This window comes from Heptranchias perlo, chromosome 23 (genome assembly GCF_035084215.1).
Source record: "Heptranchias perlo isolate sHepPer1 chromosome 23, sHepPer1.hap1, whole genome shotgun sequence".
NCBI lineage: Eukaryota > Metazoa > Chordata > Chondrichthyes > Hexanchiformes > Hexanchidae > Heptranchias > Heptranchias perlo.
The window spans coordinates 14,704,261-14,723,440 of NC_090347.1; the positions used below are offsets into that span (position 1 = coordinate 14,704,261).

The window sequence follows — 19,180 nt, forward strand, 5'->3', positions numbered from 1 at the left end:
CACCTCTGATGTGAAATGCGCAGGATGCCATCGTGGTAAAGGTGGTTGCGCGCATGGACCAGCAGCATGTAAAGTAGGGAGATTAGGACGTAAATCAGTGTTCAACACTGATTTAAAGCAGCCGGCGGCATTTTGGAACTCCCCGCTCTAGTAAACGCACTGTCTTAACCTCACACAGCTGAACAGGACTTAAACGGCATGAAGGACCCCCACCCCCCAGCGCTATTTAAAAGGGATCATGCAGGAATTATAGGTTAGTTGCTGGATTAATTATTTTGGCTGCTGGTACAATTGTGCGTGTTTGTGGAAGTTTTCTATACTTGGAGAAATTTGCAATATTCTATAGAGAATGGTCTGGCTGGTCTTGCAGTGTTGTTAGTGGCATTTAAAATAGTGCGCTGAACAAAGTTGCTTCCAGACATGGGTGGCCTGCTAGGGCTTCCTCTAGGAATTGAAGATGACTGGGAGCATGCAGAGAGGCCATGCAGAGCTGGGCAAGCTGCCAGAAGAGGGAGGAGGTGAAGGAAGAGGCAGGGAGGCAACAAGGTAGACAGGCCCTGTCTGTGTGATCAGATGATTAATGAGCGATACCGGTAACCTCAAGATATTAAGGGGAACTGAACTGATAGGGTAGATAAAGAGAAACTCTTTCCGCTGGTTGGGGAATCTAGGACCAGTGGATATAGCCTAAAAATTAGAGTCAGGACTTTCAGGAGTGAAATTAGGAAACACTTCTACATGCAAAGGGAGGTAGAAATTTGGAACACTCTTCCACAAACGGCAGTTGATGCTAACTCAATTATTAATTTTTAAATCTGAGATTGATAGATTTTTGTTAACCAAAGGTATTAAGGGATATGGGGCTAAGGCAGGTATATGGAGTTAGGTCACAGATTAGCCATGATCTCATTGAATGGCGGAACAGGCTCGAGGGGCTAAATGGCCTATTCCTGTTCCTATGTTCCAACAACACCTCCCCATTCACCAACAGTCCCACACTCCTTACATTTCCTCTCTCACATGACCATCAAATCGTCCTCCTTATGATTACACATTGCTTCCTCCCTCAGCTCATCGCAGAAATGAAAACCAACACCAAATACAAATTCATAACCACATTTATAGATGTATATATCAAATGATTCAAACAAACTGATACTATTCATCCTTGTGCATTCCCTTAGTGCCTATAGTCCGTGTGCCTTTACCTTTCCTATTGCTCCTATGAGGTACATCCCCAGTGGCTGGAGCATGGGTGGTGGAAGGCTGCTGACCTTCAATTGAGGAGCGTGCAGATGGCCTTGGAGGACAACTTCAAGCAGCTCTGGGCTGGGAGGGCCCAGCTTCAGACTGCACCATCTCGGCCTGGACTGCAGCAGTCTGGCCCGGCTGGTCGACAGGCAACGGCCAGTGCACTGACGGAGTGGCAAGGGTGGGAGCAGGAATTCCATCATCCTGAGAGAGGACAGCAGGTTCATCTTCCATGGCACCAATACCACTCTCCCAGGGCGGCACATCAGCAAACCTGGTGATCTGCTGGAGAACAGATTGCTGGACTGCTGTGATGCCCTGGAAGCCCCGTTCCACAGTGGAACCCAGAGTCATGATAGCAGCAGTCTGAGCTTCCAAAGCAGCAGCAGATCTTGGATGGCAGATGTTTGTGCTGCAATGGAAGCTGCGACATTGGTCATCAGATGTTGTATCATGCTGGGTTCCACAGGTGTGCTGATGGAGGTGACCACCCATTCCGTGTGGGAAAGGATGGGCTCCAAGCTCTGCGCAAAGCCCTGTGCCAAGTTGGAGCTGGATTCCTCCGTGCCCCTTCTTATTGTGCGCAGGCTCTCTGGCAGGCTTTCCAATGCACCATACATTTGGCTGTGCACGCCCATCAGCCTTCTTCTGTAGCCTGGCCTATCTAAGTCATCATCTGATTCCTCCAGCAAGCTGGCACCTGCGATATCCGTTCCACCCACCCCGGCTCCTGTGCACTTGTGCCCGATGTCTCACCATGTGCAGATACCTCCTCTATCCTGGCCTCTAAAGTAAGCGCAGTTTCACTCTCTGAGCTGGTGACTGCGAGTGCAAGATCGACTGACTGTGTGTTTGCATCATCACTGTCACCTTCCTCTGCCTCCTCTGACTGTGCCGGTTCCAGTTATTGGGTATCTGAAATGACAAAGGGTCACGGGTTGAGTTGTGGTGAGGGGAGAGGAGAAAGTAAGCAGCACATGAGACAGAAAAGATTGTGAGCTGAGGGAGGAGTGGGAAGAGAGGAGGAGGATTAGTTATGCAGAGACCCTCATCATCGACACCTCCAGTGGCCACGGCCTCAGCGACGGCCCGTCCAATGATGGACAGCACTGTCTCCTCCATGGGGGTGAGGATGTGTCGGCGTGCCTGTCCTCCTCTAGTTCTTTCCTGCTGCCTAGTGTTATGTGCCACTTTCTCCTGCAAGAAAGAAGGAAGTGTGTTGGTAAGTGTCCTGCAAGATGTTTGGGTGATGTGGCTGTCATAGTTGAATAGCTGCCAGTGTGTGTGACCTGTCAGTTGTGGGCGTGCGGCTTGCAAGATTGGTAATCTATGAGGGTGAGATGCAGCATCTGATTCACAGGGTTGCGACTGATTGAAAGAGTTTGTTGGTCGGTGGGTGACGGGGGTGTGGTGCATGGAGCAGTGGATGAGGCTAGTGGTGCAGTTGCTAGGATATGCCAAGTGACAGTTGAATTCACTCACCTTGACCACTCGTGTCAAATCATTGAACTTCTTCTTGCACTGCATGGTGCGATGCTCTTGGCATTTACCTCGTCTGCTACAGCCTCCCACTGCCTCTTCAGCATATAACTGGAGGGCCTCCTGCCCACCTGCGGATACAGGATGCCCCTCCGTCTCATCCACCTCTTCCACCAATAACCCCCTGTAAGTTTAAATTGCAACAGCGGCAATGTGCAGAAATTTCGAGAAGCTCTGAACAGGCCTTTTGGTTCTCAAAACAACTGATAAGAACCTCAACAGGTAACAACTTGGAAAATAGGGCTGAGACAGTTAGAAATCCTAGAAGTTAGAAAGGCTGCAGAAGGTTTTACACAATGGTTTTACACGGTGGTTTCACATGGTCAAGAGGCTGCACCTGGTTTCACACAATCTCAGGAAACTGAGTGACACATGAGAACCAGCAGCCAATCGTCCATTGTTGATGTAACAGTGGGTGAATGGCCAAAATAGAGCTTCCCTTAACTTTTACTCACACCCCAACTACCAAAACCATATAAAAATGGGACATTGTGGAAGGTTCTTTACTGCAGTCAGAGGAGCTTTTACATAAAATGAACAGCACCGAAACAGGCCATTCGGCCCAACAGGTCTATGCCGGTGTTTATGCTCCACACAAGCCTCCTCCCTCCCGACCTCATCTAACCCTATCACCGTATCCTTCTATTCCTTTCTCCCTCGTGTGTTTATCTAGCTTCCTTTAAATGCATCTAGAAGAAGCTTCAGGAAGGACGTCCAAGAAGAAGAAGAAGAACCTCAAGAGCTACGAGAGAGCTGATCACTCTCACTGCCTTAATGCTGAAATCCTTGTTTTTTAAGGTTGTATGCGTTGCTTGATTTGCTTGATGCTTGCGTGAATTGTTTGAATCATTAGATAATTATTTTGATCAACCAAGCTACTACGTAAATGTGACTTTCTTTGACTGACTATTGTCCAGGCCCATTAATCACTGGAACCTCAAATGCTCTGCTTTATTGAAAGATATGAAAGACACGGGTGGGGGGGGACAAGCTTCTTTCTTCTCCACAAAGTTACTTAAAATTATTTGGTCACCAAACCAAACTCGCAGTAGCTTACCACAGAGCAGCTACAAAAGATGGAGTTTGTGTAAATCTCCTTTGAGTGGTTGTTTAATGTTATCAGAAACTAGTTTATTTTTAAAGCAAATTTATGCAAATGCCGAGGAAATTAAACCCCCAGGATTCATAAAACCTTTGCTTAAAAAGCAGCCACGATATAGCTTAGGCTAGTGTAGATAAACCAATAGAGGAGGAAAATAGAGGGGGAAAAAATGTTCCTTCAAGGTGACACGATGATACTGTGTGTTTAAGGTCCATTTCACTGGAGTTTTATTTTCCATTCATACGGAGTGACCATAAGAAACTTAAGTTATCCGTCAAGTTTCACTTGTGGAATATGAACCTTATTTTATGCTTTGCAACAGCACATCCCATCCTCCTTGTGTTATAATGTTACTTTTTAAATCGTTGAGAAAGCACTGACTGGTGTGCAAAATTCATACTCTTTGTCCTTTATTCAGTTTGCCACAATTAATTATCATATAATCCCCACTGCATTCAAGACACCACATTTCAATTAGAATTAACTGGAAAAGTAGACGTGCACAGCTGATTCTAGTCAGCCCTAATCCTAGAGGGACAGATTTTTTTTCCGCAAAGTTTAAAAAGTCCTCCATCTTAAGCGTTAATATGAAGCATTCACTGAGTCACTGACAAACTGCACAAAAGCCTTTATTCTGTTTTATGCCCCATCACCATTCACCTATAATTGTCTATAAAACTGTCACATCTCAAGTTGCACCTTTATTTTCAATCATGTTCCATAAATCATATTGGCATAAAATTACATCAATATTCACCAAACCTGTATTTTTTTATAAAAAAAGAAAAGACAAATACATAATTATACACCAGTTTACAAAACATAAGCATAAAGAAACCTCTTATATATGAGATAAACTAACCAGTTATCTTTCTTCCCCCTTCTAGGTCCCTCCACAGTACACGATTATCCAACTGACAGGAGACCTGCTCCCAGACCTCTGTTCTTACTGCTATGAGCTGAATACTTGGAGTTGTGCAAGAATGGTCCACTTTGATTCTCTGATTTCTCTTTGCCTTTGGGAAAGAGCCTGACCCCCACTTGATTACTCCCCAAGAACTTGGCTATGGTCCAGAACTCACTGTGTGGGGAAATCAGCAGCTCCAACGTGCATCCTGCTACTCCATTGTGCAGCACACTCTAGTGTGTCAATGAACTACCTCACCATAACACCTCATTTGCACTGCTCTTATTCGGCACTTCCACATTATATCAACGAAATGCCAATGAATTTCTTCTAAGTCAACAAGCATAAAATTAAATTAAATTAAAACACGCTTCATAGCAATCAGACGTTTCTCCGTGCACAGTGGATGAAGGATTTAAAAATGAGAAAAGTACTCCACGAACAGCAGAAGCAAAAAAGTAATGAGCAGGTAGAGGATAATTCATGTGTACTTTAACATAGAGAGTAATTGTTTCAGAAATTTGGTATGATTTGAATATAGATTTGTGCTGCCAAACTGCAATTTTTCCAGACAATTAATTATTCAGAATGCACAATAGATTGATATTTTTCCCTTTAAACAGATTTTGTCAAAGTTAGCCAAATAATGTAGAAACTACAAAGACATCTAAAATAAAATCCAACAAGCCATGGGTTGTTAAGTACACCATTGCTCTGTCAAATATAAAAAACACACATTTGTTATTTTGTATAAATTCTAAAAGCACAGCCAATGCAGCAGAAACATTATGCAAAGGTCAACATTTCTCATGCACCCTCTTACTGTTTTAAATATATACACTTAAAACTTATGTCATCATGTTTCTTTGATTCCTGCTTCTTACTTTTCAGTATAAACATTAAACAGTTGCAGGAAAGATGAGCTCAGCCTATTCAGACTTGTCACTCACCTCCCTGGTGCAAGAGTCAGCCTCACATCAGGCACATCTCTTTGCCAAAGCAATCTTACACCAAGAGTTGGATTCTGGCAATGAGTAAACCTAATATACGGCACTGGATTTGGGATATCTAGAAGATCACAGTGGCTGGCAGATGGTAACTTGTCCTGTATAGGTTCCCCTGCTATGCTGAAGACTGACATCCATTTTTTATATATATATGAGAGAGAATACAGAAGCTCTTGGAAGGACTTACCAGGAGTGTATCCCTACAATGAAAGAATGTGCACTCCATATCAGGCAGTGGAAACTCTACTTACAAAGATTTCTCAACAGGTTGATTTGGAGAGTGGTAAGCATGCCAATGGGTGTCCATGAATATCAGACTGGCTAAAAAAAATAGTATGAACATGATGCAATAAAGCTGGTTTTATTGAATCTAGTCATGTTTCCTATTCGTTAAAATGCAGCTCTACTTATAACTGTGGCCTCATTTCCTCCAGCGTTTATGGTCATCTACTTCTCAATGGAAAATTTATAAAGCTGGAGGTGAAAATCTGAGGAGGAACAATAGTAAATTTTATTCTGCCCTCTTAGTTAAGCACTAGGATCTCAAGTACTCCACTGCAAATAATTGAAATTCTCTCCATTCTGGCCAGATCAGGACAGATGGATTAATAGCAAATTAGTTCTAGCAAATAGATATTTGAGCAACGAAACTGGCACGTAGAAGGTAGGGGTACGATGATCCAGTTCTGACAAAAGGTCTTCAACCAGAAACATTAACCCTATTTCTTTCTCCACAGATGCTGCCTCACTTGCTGAGCTTTTCCAGCATTTTCTGTTTTTATTTCAGATTTCCAGCATCCGCAGTATTTTGCTTTTGGGTACAATGATCAATTGATGACTGTATAAAAATCAAACCCTTTACTTTTGACAGCACATTTTATGGCCTTTGTTCATCATGTTTAAGAGTGCAATTTTATGTGAAACCACCACCATGTACCTTTCTATTAGTAGACTTTACTCACGAGCTTGATGTTGCACTGCCAACAAAAGGCAGAGTAGCATTTGCAATTTTGCATTCAGTCATCCAAAGTAATTTTAACTGTGTGTGTATAATTACTGTGGCTTTGAAGTCGATGCAAACTCACAACAGTGGGATTGACAGTTTTTGTAGGTTTCATTGTGACTCAGCAATAACCCTCTGGTCTGCCACAGAATGAAATCACACAGGGACTGAACATTTTATCCTTCTGAGTCGCTGCCTACCAAAAGTTTCTTTTCAAAATCCTACTGGACTTGTTCCAGAAACGCAGCAGAATCATATATGATACTATAAGCCGCACAATTTAAATCCGATAGGATTTTTACTTTTTTTCTGGAATTGAATAATATAATAAAAAGGGCACTTGTCAAATCCTCAGTGATTCCAGTAAAAGCTTTGCCAACATTTCTGTACTATTTTGCAAAATCAGTTGAGTGCTTATTTTAAAAATATAGGGACTTCTATTAACCCAAAAAGTATTGAGTGCCTGCAGAGTTTTTTTAAGTCAAGAAAGGAGGGGCTAAAACTAGGAAAAAAATCTCAAGACATCAACTCTTACTTGGCCAAGTGGCAAGCGATGATTCATGTGTGGGCCTTGACAGTGAGCAATGACAGGCTATTTGACTGTGGGGGGAATCACAACCAAATCTTATTCTGTCCTCGCAACACATTTTCCGGTAAGGGGGTCACTGAATTGTGATCAGGAGTGGGAACTTAAATGATTGCCCGTAGCCTAGAACACCAAAACTGAGGAGCCAAAAGCTTTTATCAGGTTAAATTGCTATGCTTATTTCAACAGTCACTTACAAAAATTACTGCAAATCCAATCGCTTTTGGGATCTATTGGAAATAAAATGAATTGACATATTTTAATTTGAAAAAAATCCAGAAATAATCCAGTAACCATCACACAAAATACATTGTATCCAGTTAAAAGATTTTATACATCAAAATTGCTCCTCAGCGCACCTATTCCTAACAAATAATTTTGGAGTATGAAAGACCAATAATCATTTGGGAATTAGTACTATATATCTACATAATGGTTTTGAGGGGTCCAAAAGAGGGTTCATCCTGAATATGTCGACATAGATTGTTCAGTAAGATTTCAAAAAACTAAGTTCAATGATTTAAAGGAGAATAAAATATCACTGTAAAAACAAATGTACTTTATTTATATATCTTTCCTTATTTTTGTATTCCCTGTTTTTCTTGTTCTTCAACCCTGCTCCATAATTTATTCTCCTAAAATTTTAACAACCTTTCAGAAGTTATATACGGCAGAAGTAAATTACAGGGTACTTCAAATTAGCAGCAGCTTTGCGCATAGTTTCAAGACCCCTCAAATATTATAGGCCTTTTTCAAAAGTACATAGAATTGTTTATCAGCTTTTGTAAACCGAGGCTCAGCTCTGAAGGTTACACGGCTTACCTATTCCCTGTCCAAAAACATAGAAGTTTCATTTTCCAATAGCGAAATCACAATCTTTCAAAATATTTTCTTGAGTTTGCAGAGGAATAAAATGTGATGATTTATATTTACTACTGTATAGCTTATGTATGTCTCAGTATCAACTTTGGTGGATGTACTTGGTCAATCATATTCCTACCATAGCAGAAAAGCTGATATTTGAGAACAGGATAACCCACATTGATTATAACATTGCCAATAGGTATAGCAATCTTCTGAATAGCTTACATCTTTCAATCAAATGGTATACTGACTCCTGTATGAATGGCATACTACATTGTAACTCCATGCGAGCACCCACTTTATCATGCTCTGTTCAGTATTTTGTTTAAGACACCACATTTTAAATACAGTAATCCAAATTCTGAAATAATAGATTTTTTTTTTCTTTTTTCTCATGGAAAATAAATTTTGCCCATTGCAACTGCATCTACACACTGACAATTTAATTTACTGACTTCCAGAAACCACTCACTTCGATTATCTAGTCATCTGACAAAATCAAACATTTAAGAGATCATCATAATGAAATGGCAACAGCAATTTTAGCTCACTGAATTCACCTGATGCAAACTTGAAGGAGTCAAGGTGGAGAAAGCACAGAAAGTGATCATTCCTCTTTCACGTACTATAAATGCTTTATTCACACTAATGACTTATCAATCCCACAATTTAAAGAGACCATTTATTTTCTGATGACCTCTCTACAGTCAATAGTAAACGATCAAGAATAAAAGCTTTACTGCATGTATACTATATCTCAATACAATTTGATTTTCTGAAATTCCTTAAAATTAAATGTAAACCAATCGCTTTGAAAATCTTTAAATCTTGCAAGTCATTGCAATACTGATGAAATTTGAAATTTCTCCCATTAAATCCTGAACAATTTGCTGAAAATAAGTTAATAAAAATATTTAAGTAAACATTATGACAGGTTTATGACTGAAGTAACTGGTAACCATAAATTCCAAAGCTACAAACAGTCGTCTCGGTGTGCTCAGACTGATTTACAAGCAGGACTGTCAGAAGGAAAAACAACTCAAAAAAGAATGTGAGCTAACAAAAAAAATTTTAAAAGGAGGTAATGTTCAGTTATAAATAATTTCAGCCAGAGAGAATTTTTTTTTCCAAAAAAAATTACAACTCTGGAATTTTTTTTTAAAAATGAAATTTTTTTTCGAAGTTCTGACTTATATAAAAGTCTTTATCGCCACCCTCCAAGACACCAAGAAGGGGTCGCAATCAGTGACCTCATAAGTTGTAGAATATTGGAGCAGAGCTGCAGGTCCTCCTGGTCACGACTGTCACAACTTTCTGATCCTGCACTTCTTTAACAAATCAGCCTCCAATTACACAATGAAGTATACCGTAGAAATGCAAATTAATCAAGACTGTAACATCAGATGCCAAAATTTTAGAGCTAAGTAACTGATCACATTAAATTTCACATAGTAGCTGTCATATTAACCACAAAATGTAGCATCCTGCTGTAAACGTTTTTCTCATCTCTTCTGGTTGAAAGCACTATGGCCAAAAATATTTTCAAATGCTGACATTTAAATGGGAATGCATATTTGAGTAGCTATTCTTGACAACAGTTGGGGCAAACAGGATATTTGCTTAGCAAAAAGTAACTATGTACAGCATTGCTGGTACTATTGAGTGTAAAACTTTTTTCCTTTCCCAGTTCTACTGGAGTGCAAATGTCTTTTTTTTAAAAAAAAAAGCAACATCATTTCCTCTTACCATTGCTGTACTATGTGGATCACTCAGCAGACCACCACCCAAAACGAAGGTATAATATTCCTAATGGAGCTTCCTACGGATACAGTAGAGACTGAGTAAACGTTCAGGACAACAAAGTTGAAAAAAAAACTAAATTGTTCTTGTATATGCACTGAAGTAGCTGTGCATAAGACAATGAAGCTGAACTTTCCGTCCTGGTGAACAAGCTCATCAAGTTATACCGTGTTTAACAGAGTAGAAGCCATTTCAGTGCAACAGGTGCCTGCACTGGCTGAGAAAGCTGTCCATACAAGCAGGTGAATGATTGGAAAACCACAAAATGTGCCTGCACTGCTTTGAAAATTGTCTACATCTCCCTATATGAAGCTAATCCTGAAGCCAGATGAAGATGTACACTATTAACAGAAGCCCAAGGACACCTTCTCTTAGGCTCCATTCATAACAGCAAAGCATGCAAACAACATAGCAATTGTTCTCTCAAATGTCACCTTTCTTGGAGGCCGTTTTCCCCACAAAACCCTTGCTTTTTCATATAAAGCATCACACTACCTCAAATCTCTCTACTGAAACAATTTACATAAAATATTCTTGTCTGGCCAAAACAATTTGGCTCTGTTCTAGTGCATTCCAAAAACCTGTTCTTATCCGCCTTCAGTGGATTCAGTAGCAGACCGATCACACAAAGCCCATATTCAGTAGGATGCATGGAAGGCCCATTTTTGATTGCCGTGTTATCAACAGCATCTGAAGAAAACAAAGAATTCAAAGAAAAGTTCCTGCTGTCACAGTCTAGCTTAATATACATAATTAAGGTACCCCAACAATATATTTTAATATTTTGACTCAGTCACACTGTTTCATAAAAATTCAACTTTCCGTCTTGGCACACTTTTGTACAGTTCCAGTCATTTCTAAACATTTCTTTTCTAAATCCCTTTTGGTGACCTGAAGCCTGAAAACTTTACAAAGCTATCTTCAAATTGTTCGGAAATTGGCACTAATAATTCGGTACACTCAGACCGAGTGTTCACTAGTTTTTTTTTAAATTGAGAAATCTAGAACAACAAGGCCCGTAAGAGTAATGTTGAGGAGGTGGTGGAATGTGTCATAGCCTACAATAACTGACACAACAATGGTTGTTACTACTACTAGTTGTACATTTTGTGAGGAAATCACAGAGTGTATTGATAAATAGGATTCAGCAAGTGTTGTATATTTGGATTTTCAGAGGGCATTTGGTAAAGTGCCAAATAAGAGACGACATAAAAATGAAGGGACGTCTCTTTAAAGGGAATGTAGACACATGGAGAAGGTGATAGCTCGGCAACAGAAAGCAGAGGGTTTGGATAAATGGATGGTTTTCTTAGTAGTGGTGTGCCCCTAGCAACCTCTTTCGTTTGCCATTTATATAAATGATTTGGACATAGGCACAAGAAAAATTATATCAGAGATTGCTGAAGATGCCAAAGTAGAGGGTGTGGCAAACTTTGAGAACTAATGCAGAATACTGTAAAATTGTATTAATTTTAAGAGGGTAAATAGTGCAAGATAGTTTCAATTGCTTCCATTACTTGGTGAAACAGTAGTAATGGGCCATAATCTCAGGATTAGCACTCGGAGCTTGAAGGGGAATGTGAGAAGAAATTTTTCACAAAGGGTTATTAGAACATGGAATGCATAAAAGGGAATTGTGCATGGATGCATTGTGGTGCTTGAGGAAGAGTGGGTAAAGTTTGTACTCATCATTTTCAATGGAAAAAGCCCTATAAAATTATTACTGAATCTTGGACTCGTCTAGCTTTAAACTTCATTTCAACATAGCTCAAACCTATACTTTACCTTCCTGTAGTTAGTACATTGCTGATCTGAACTTGGTCTCTGTGACTCAGTCACACAATAACAGTAGCATTTAGCCACCAGCCAAAAGAGCACCTTCCCACAAATTCCAAGGTAAATGTGAGGCTTTCCAACTGATGAACGGCCTAGTGGTACCAGTGTGCTGTGTCATAGATTGGAATGATTCAGCTTCATATGTTATTCCTCATGTGGTGTATTCCAGATCTTAGCCAGGCAATGATAGATGCGCCAATTGGAGGCAAAGCACTTTCTCCCTGAGGGGCTTGAGGTAAAAAGAACTCCACAGATGGTAAGTGAGTCTATGCAATACTTCTGTACACTTCCCTGGAACTGCTCTCTGAGCGGTTCTGTAAGACACCTGGCAGGAAATTATTGGTCTGCCTCTTTGGGCAGGATGTTGCATGAGGGAGAAGAACTAAATAAAGAATCTTCCTGATGAGCAAGTCCATTAAAAAAAAGAATGTAAGCAACAGCAGATTAGTGCAACAGCTGAATGTGTGATAAGAAAAGATTAATGCTATCTCTACCCTCCTCTAATAAATACTAATTGCTCTTTTTTCACTGCATCACTGCCAACAAATTACTGATTCAGTTTTAATTACTGCCAAATAACCACTCTGGCACTGAAAATTAACTTTTAAAAATGTGGAGTCTCCCGATATTAATTGTTGTTGGACATTTTTTTTTAAAGATTTTAATTAAAAATTTTAATTTTTTTACTTCTACTTTCTGTCTCTTTTATCCCTGTCTTTTCATCTTACCTTCTCTTTATTTTGCTTTCTCTAACTGATTTTATAGTGAATTTACTAATCTATCTGACACTTCCTGGTTCTTGCATGGCTTGAGAATGATGTTTCATGTCCTGGTTCTGATCGGACGGCTTGTCAAGGATGCTTCAAGCTGTTTGGTTGAGGGGAGAGACAGAGAGATCCTTTTCCCGCTCTCACAGCTCACAGAAGCCTGGGAAAGACCGCTGCACTTTTTGCAGCTCACCATTGAAGCAAGTTGGCACCCAGAAAGAGTTTGTGGGTGAGTTGATAACTAACGAGTGGCGGGTGAGTTTCATTTGCCACTCAGCGCAATTTCCAGGCCAATATATTAAAGACTTGGAACAGTAGAGGACAGTAACAATGGATGGGAAATGACAAAAATTGGGCCAACTGTACTTCTAAGTGGTTCTGAAGTGTGAATTGGGAAAAAAACTGAACACAAAGCCAAGGTAAAACAAGTACAAAAGTGCATTGCATATGGAAGCAGCTAGAGACCTTTCTTCATGACAACCATTCACAGCTGTTACAAAACAGGTTTACAAAAAAGCTGAAAATTATTGTTGGATATACAGAACATTTACAGGATATAATATCTTAAGATATCATATCAGACAAACAAGATCAAAATACACCATCTAAGCAGACAAACTTGTTTTAATGCTCAGGTCTTTCCATTATCCACAAGTATTTTACTTCCCTCGATCTTCAGGAGAGAAAGGCTAAGGGTCATGGTCATGCTCAAGTTATAATCTCCCCAACCTCCTTTCAAGTTCTCTGCACCACACATCATTCACGGATTCTCCAACTAGCTACAAAAAGATGCCGCAGAATGACTCGCTGAGCAACTGACCTTCCCTTCCATTCCATTACTCTAATGAATTGCTCCATCTGAGGAATACACTTCCTCCTGACAGTGCAGCTAAGATCAGGATCTTCTCAAGCAAGGAGCAATATCCTACACCACAGTACAGGCAGCTATCAATGATAAATAAACTCTATGCAGAGAGAATACTTGATACCCATGAGTAATTACAAGACAGTAGTCTCATTGATGGAGACAGATAACATCACAAACCATGACTGTAGAGTTAAAGCCGTTTATAATTGCCATTTAAACACTGAAATTAGGTTACAGTCTTTGTATCACTTTTATATATATATACACCTTCTTTTAATTTAATACCATGGAGATGATATTGTTCCATTTTTGATCCTTCTTAGTAGCGATTATAGATGTTGCATCAGACACCTCTGGTTCCACAAGTTGATGCATTTATTTTACGATCGACTACAGATGAGTACAAGAAACATAATCAATATGATTTAACCATCCTCAAGTGTGTTAGGCTATTCCAAAATCAGATTTTCTTTCTTCCTCCTTTTTCTGCCAATCTTCTCCCCTCCAAGGTTCCCCAGGTCCCAGGTGTCTATAATTGTGAACAAAAAAGAACTATGGTGTGTATGAAAGGCAAATACTCTGCAGCCAATAGTCTGGGTTTTGGAAGAACACTCAGGTATGGATGGGTTACAAGGCAGTTACACATCAAGGAATGCAGATGATATTATAAAATGCAGGAAATAAATGATTTAAGTTTTGTAGGATCAGCTGAACTCCAAAATTGGAATACTGTATTATGTAAAAATACACATCAAAAAAAGTATATTTCACATTGCTTAAAATTGATGGTAGAATGGCATACGTCTGCAACTGTGACCAGGCTCATACCGTACTATCAGGGAATATTGCTCCCTGCACATTACAGGAAGTAATATATCTTGCATAAAAGTTATATTCAGAACACTAGCATTTATTTATGTAAAGTTATTGGACTCTAAAACACATTCTACACGACAAACATGCCATGAAATCTATTATTGTGCAACTCCTTCAGAACATGGATAAGTAGCTCTGAATACTTGCATCTCATTTTTCTGATGAGGCAAAATAAGGAAAAATAAGACGTCATTACAAGAAACAGCATGCATTTAAAATTATTAAGGTAGCCTCTGTTTCTGCTACTCCCAATATGGTTTAGCTATCCACGTTCCCTGAAGAATATTCAAGACAACTGCAGAGTTAATTTAATGTTTTCCCCCTCTTATCATTTTGGTACAAAGAATGCAAGCAACAGCAGATTAGTACAACAGCTGAATGTGTGATAAGAAAAGATTAATGCTATCTCTACCCTCCTCTAATAAGTACTAATTGCTCTTTTTTCACTGCATCACTGCCAACAAATTACTGAACCAGTTTTATTGAACAACATAGGAAACAAAGTGCACATGTTTCAATGTCACCTCAGGTGGTAGTTTTAAAAATCTGCTGCATAGTTATGTCAGAGCTAATGAAGGTGTTAAGAGTTGTGATAAGCGCTATTTAAACATTACTTGTACCCAAAAAACACAGATGTCAACACCAGCCCGTGCCCAAACTCTCTGATCTCAAGGTAGGCAAACAGCCAGTGAATGCAATAAATCATCCTGCTTCACGCTGGCTGAAGTCGTACCTGAAACAAATGAAGATAGTTGTGGTTGTCAGAGGCCAATTATTGCAGCCCCAGGACATTGTTGCAGGAGTTCCTCAGGGAAGCCTCAGCCCCACCATCTTCGGCTGCTTCATCAATGGCCTTCCTTCTATGATGGGGTCAGGAGTGGGGCTGTTCGCTGACAATTCCACAGTCTTCAATTCCATCCACGACTCCTTTGATGAAGCAGCCCATGCTGTTCTACAGGCAACATCCAGGTTTGGGCTGACAAGTGGCAGGTGACACTTACATCACATGCTAGCCAATGACCATGTTGAACTCCCTGACCTTCAACAACACCAGCATTCCATCACCATTAACATCTCAGAGGACACCATTCACTAGAAGCTGAAATAAAACAAAAACAACAACAACTTGCATTTATGTATCACCTTTAATGTAGTAAAACGTCCCAAGGTACTTCACAGGATCGTTATCAAACAAAATTTGACACTGAGCCACTTAAGGAGATATTAGGACAGGTGACCAAAAGCTTGGTCAAAGAGGTAGGTTTTAAGGAGCATGTTAAAGGACGAGAGAGAGGTAGAGAGGCGGAGAGGTTTAGGGATGGAATTCCAGAGCTTAGGGCCTAAGCAGCTGAAGGTACGGCCGCCAATGGTGGAGCAATTAAAATCGGGGATGCGCAAGAGGCAAGAATTGGAGGGGTGCAGAGATCTCAGGGGGTTGTAGGGCTGGAGGAGTTACAGAGATAGGAAGAGGCGAGGCCATGGAGAGATTTGAAAACAAGGATATGAATTTTAAAATCGAGGCATTCCCGGACCGGTAGCCAATGTAGGTCAGAGAGCACTGGGGTGATGGGTGAATGGGACTTGGTGTGAGTTGCAATTCGGGCAGCAGAGTTTTGGATGAGCTCAGGTTTATGGAGGGTGGAAGATGGGAGGCCGGCCAGGAGAGCAGGGGAATAGTCAAGTCTAAAGGTAACAAAGGCATGGATGAGGGTTTCAGCAGCAGATGAGCTGAGGCAGGGGCAGAGACGGGCAATGTTATGGAGGTTGAAGTAGGCGGTCTTGGTGATGGAGCGGACATGTGGTCGGAAGCTCATAACAGTTACATAAATAGTACGGCTACAAGATCAGGGCAGAGGTTGGATACTCGGTGATAAGTGGATCACCTCCTTACTGGGATAGGTGCAACCACAACAACATTCAAGATATTCGACACCATTCAGGACTAAGGTCTACTTGATCGGCACCTTTGCCACTGGACTCAATATCCGCCCCTTGCATCACTAGCACACTGTGCTTGCAGTATGTATAATCTACAGAATGTGATGCATCAACTCACCAGGGTTACTTAAACAACACCTCTCCCCACTGTCACCTCTATCACCAAGAAGGACAAGAACAGCAATGTATTGAGTACACCATCACCTCCAACTCACACACTACCCTGACTTGGATATATTTCAGTGTTCCTTCACTGTCACTGGGTCAATATTCTATAATTCCCTACCTAGTGCCATTGTGGGATCATCATCAGCACAAGAACTGCAGCGATTTAAGGATAAGATGCTTCACCACCTTCTCAGGGCAACCTGGCATAGGCAGTAAATATGGCCTTGCTAATCATGACCTGAGAATTTGTTTCTTAAATGCTCTAAAGCAGAAACATAACCATCACTGACTCCACAAGGACAAAAGCAAGCATCATTAGTATACATAAGTATCAGCCTCAGCTCATTGCTCACACTCTTACCTCTGAGTCAGAGTCATGGATTGAAGCCCCACTCCAGGGACTTCAGTGAAGTACTGAGGAAGTGCCGCACTGTTGGAGATTCCATCTTTCAGGTGAGATGTTAAACCGAGGTCCTGTCTGCACTCTCGGGTGGATGTAAAAAGATCGCATGGTCCTTTTTGAAGAGCGGAAGAGTTCTCTTGGTCTCGGATTTATCTCTCAAACAATACCACCAAACAGATTACCTGGTCATGTATCTCTTGGTGTTTATAGGACATTGCTGTGTGAAAATTGGCTGCTGTGTTTGCCTACATTACTATAGTGACTACACTTCAAAAGTACTTCATCGGCTGTGAAGTGCTTTGGGACATCCTGAAGACATGAAAGGCATCATATTAATGCAAGTTCTTTCTTTCTTTACAATGTTTTGTATCCGACCAATTATTAAGTATTTTCACAATAGTATCCTAAACTGAGGATGTTCAAACAGCAATAAATACCATTTCAATGTCATTTGATTTTTGTTTTGTAAATATTCTTAAGATGATGGTTGGCATCTTACCTAATTCTTAACTACCAAAACAGCACATCACATTGACAACAATTCTACTGCACGACAGAAATCAACTGAGGTGTTACAATTCAAATATTGTGTGAATTGTTAGAATATAAACTAGAGTAAATCCTGGTAACAATTCAGAACTATATGAACACCTCAATTAGATTAGTTTTATCGATTCTCAAAGACGGGATAAGCCTTAATTACACTTATCCTCATTGTGTAATGACATCGGGCCTATTGCTTTTTTAGCCATGTAAATTTCAGTCCCTGATACTGATTAATGCATTATTTTAAAAATACTTAATGACACTGGATTTGGATATTGCACAGCATAGATGAATACATTTATTAATGCTCATCAGTTTCTTTGAGTCAAAGAAACAGTTTGCTTAAAAAATTGAATCTATATGTTAAGAGATACTTAAACTCATACCAACTTAGGTTTTTTGTTCAATAATTTTGAAATGGTTTCGGATGGTACATCCTTAAGGCACTCTGTTTCACAAGACTCCATCCAGATTAGATACAGACAAAGCCTGTTGCATCTGTCTCTGCACGACACCATGCCCAGGAAATGGTATCAGTCCAAAGGACCACATAACTGTAGTTCCTTTACCTCACCCACAGGAGTGCTAAATTATTTTTTTTAAATGGTGGAGACCTGAAATACTGCACTTCTATTATTTCATTTATATTATTCTTTCATTTTCAGACTATTATCAATAGAATGGCATTAACAATTCTACCGCTAACTAATTGTGCTACAGCTCCTTTAAACAAATATAATTTTCATGGTTTGCATGTAAAATCCAACCATTTGAAACAAGTCCAACAATTTTGTATTGTTTAATAAGGGAAGAGAATTTTGAAGAATGTGCAACCCGATGATGTATTCATGGTAAGCCAGAGAGTCAATATGAATTCACTAATTATTGTTAAAGTGAACTGGCCGAGCTTTTAAAATTCTGACAGCTTGCAAGTCTTACTAAAAAAACAAATCTTAGCGACTTAAAACTTTTTCATGTAAAATATGTTACATTTCTCTTTTCGTATAAATGATGTCATGGCTGAACATACGTTGGCTGTGATTCAATCTATGACACAATCTGCAGAACAATAGTGTAGAAGAAACAGAAACAAAGTAGTAACATTAAAGAAAATCCATGCAACATCTTAATGCATATAATAATTTAAACAGTAAAATCTTAACAGTAGTCTGGTGTTGTACTCTAAACTGATTTTTTAGGAAGATTGTTATGCCACAACATTTAGCTAAGGAAATTATAGTCTGCCCAACTCCCTTGCTAATGCTTTAAGTATACTGTAAAATTATGACAGTAGTACATACAATAAGGTTATTCCATCTCTCATCATTTAGTCTATTACCTAATACAATGACAGGTGCAAGAGCACACTTACCACATCCGACTCTATAACATGCATTGCCTGGCAAATGGAATCAGACTGCGGATAGACTGGAAGCCCCAGTTTGCTCAGGCCATTCAAAGTGGTTGTCCTGGGACAGTAACAAGAATACCATTCTTTTCTTAAAAGCAAAATGGTATACTCTATTACCATTTGATTTGGTAAAACCACGTTAGCAGTTCTATCGATGTGTTAGAGAAAAACATTTAGGCCATTATGTTATTTATAATGATCAAATTCAGAAAGCCACAAAAAAAATACAACCAACCAGACACAGCATCTCTGCAATTGTACCTCAGCCTGAATCAGTGCATTAAGGAAAGGAGTGGAGAAAATTGGAA

The 19,180-nt window shown here is 39.9% G+C and overlaps 1 long non-coding RNA gene across 1 annotated transcript; it reads right to left on the reverse strand.

Moving 5' to 3' along the window:
* Nucleotides 1–13,737: 13,737 nt before the first annotated feature.
* LOC137341372 (uncharacterized) lies at nt 13,738–17,324 on the reverse strand. The gene is made up of 3 exons (XR_010967017.1): nt 16,874–17,324; nt 15,140–15,505; nt 13,738–14,059 (listed from the first exon to the last, which is right to left on the reverse strand). It is a non-coding gene; the product is annotated as an uncharacterized lncRNA (long non-coding RNA).
* Between the last annotated feature and the right edge of the window lie 1,856 nt (nt 17,325–19,180).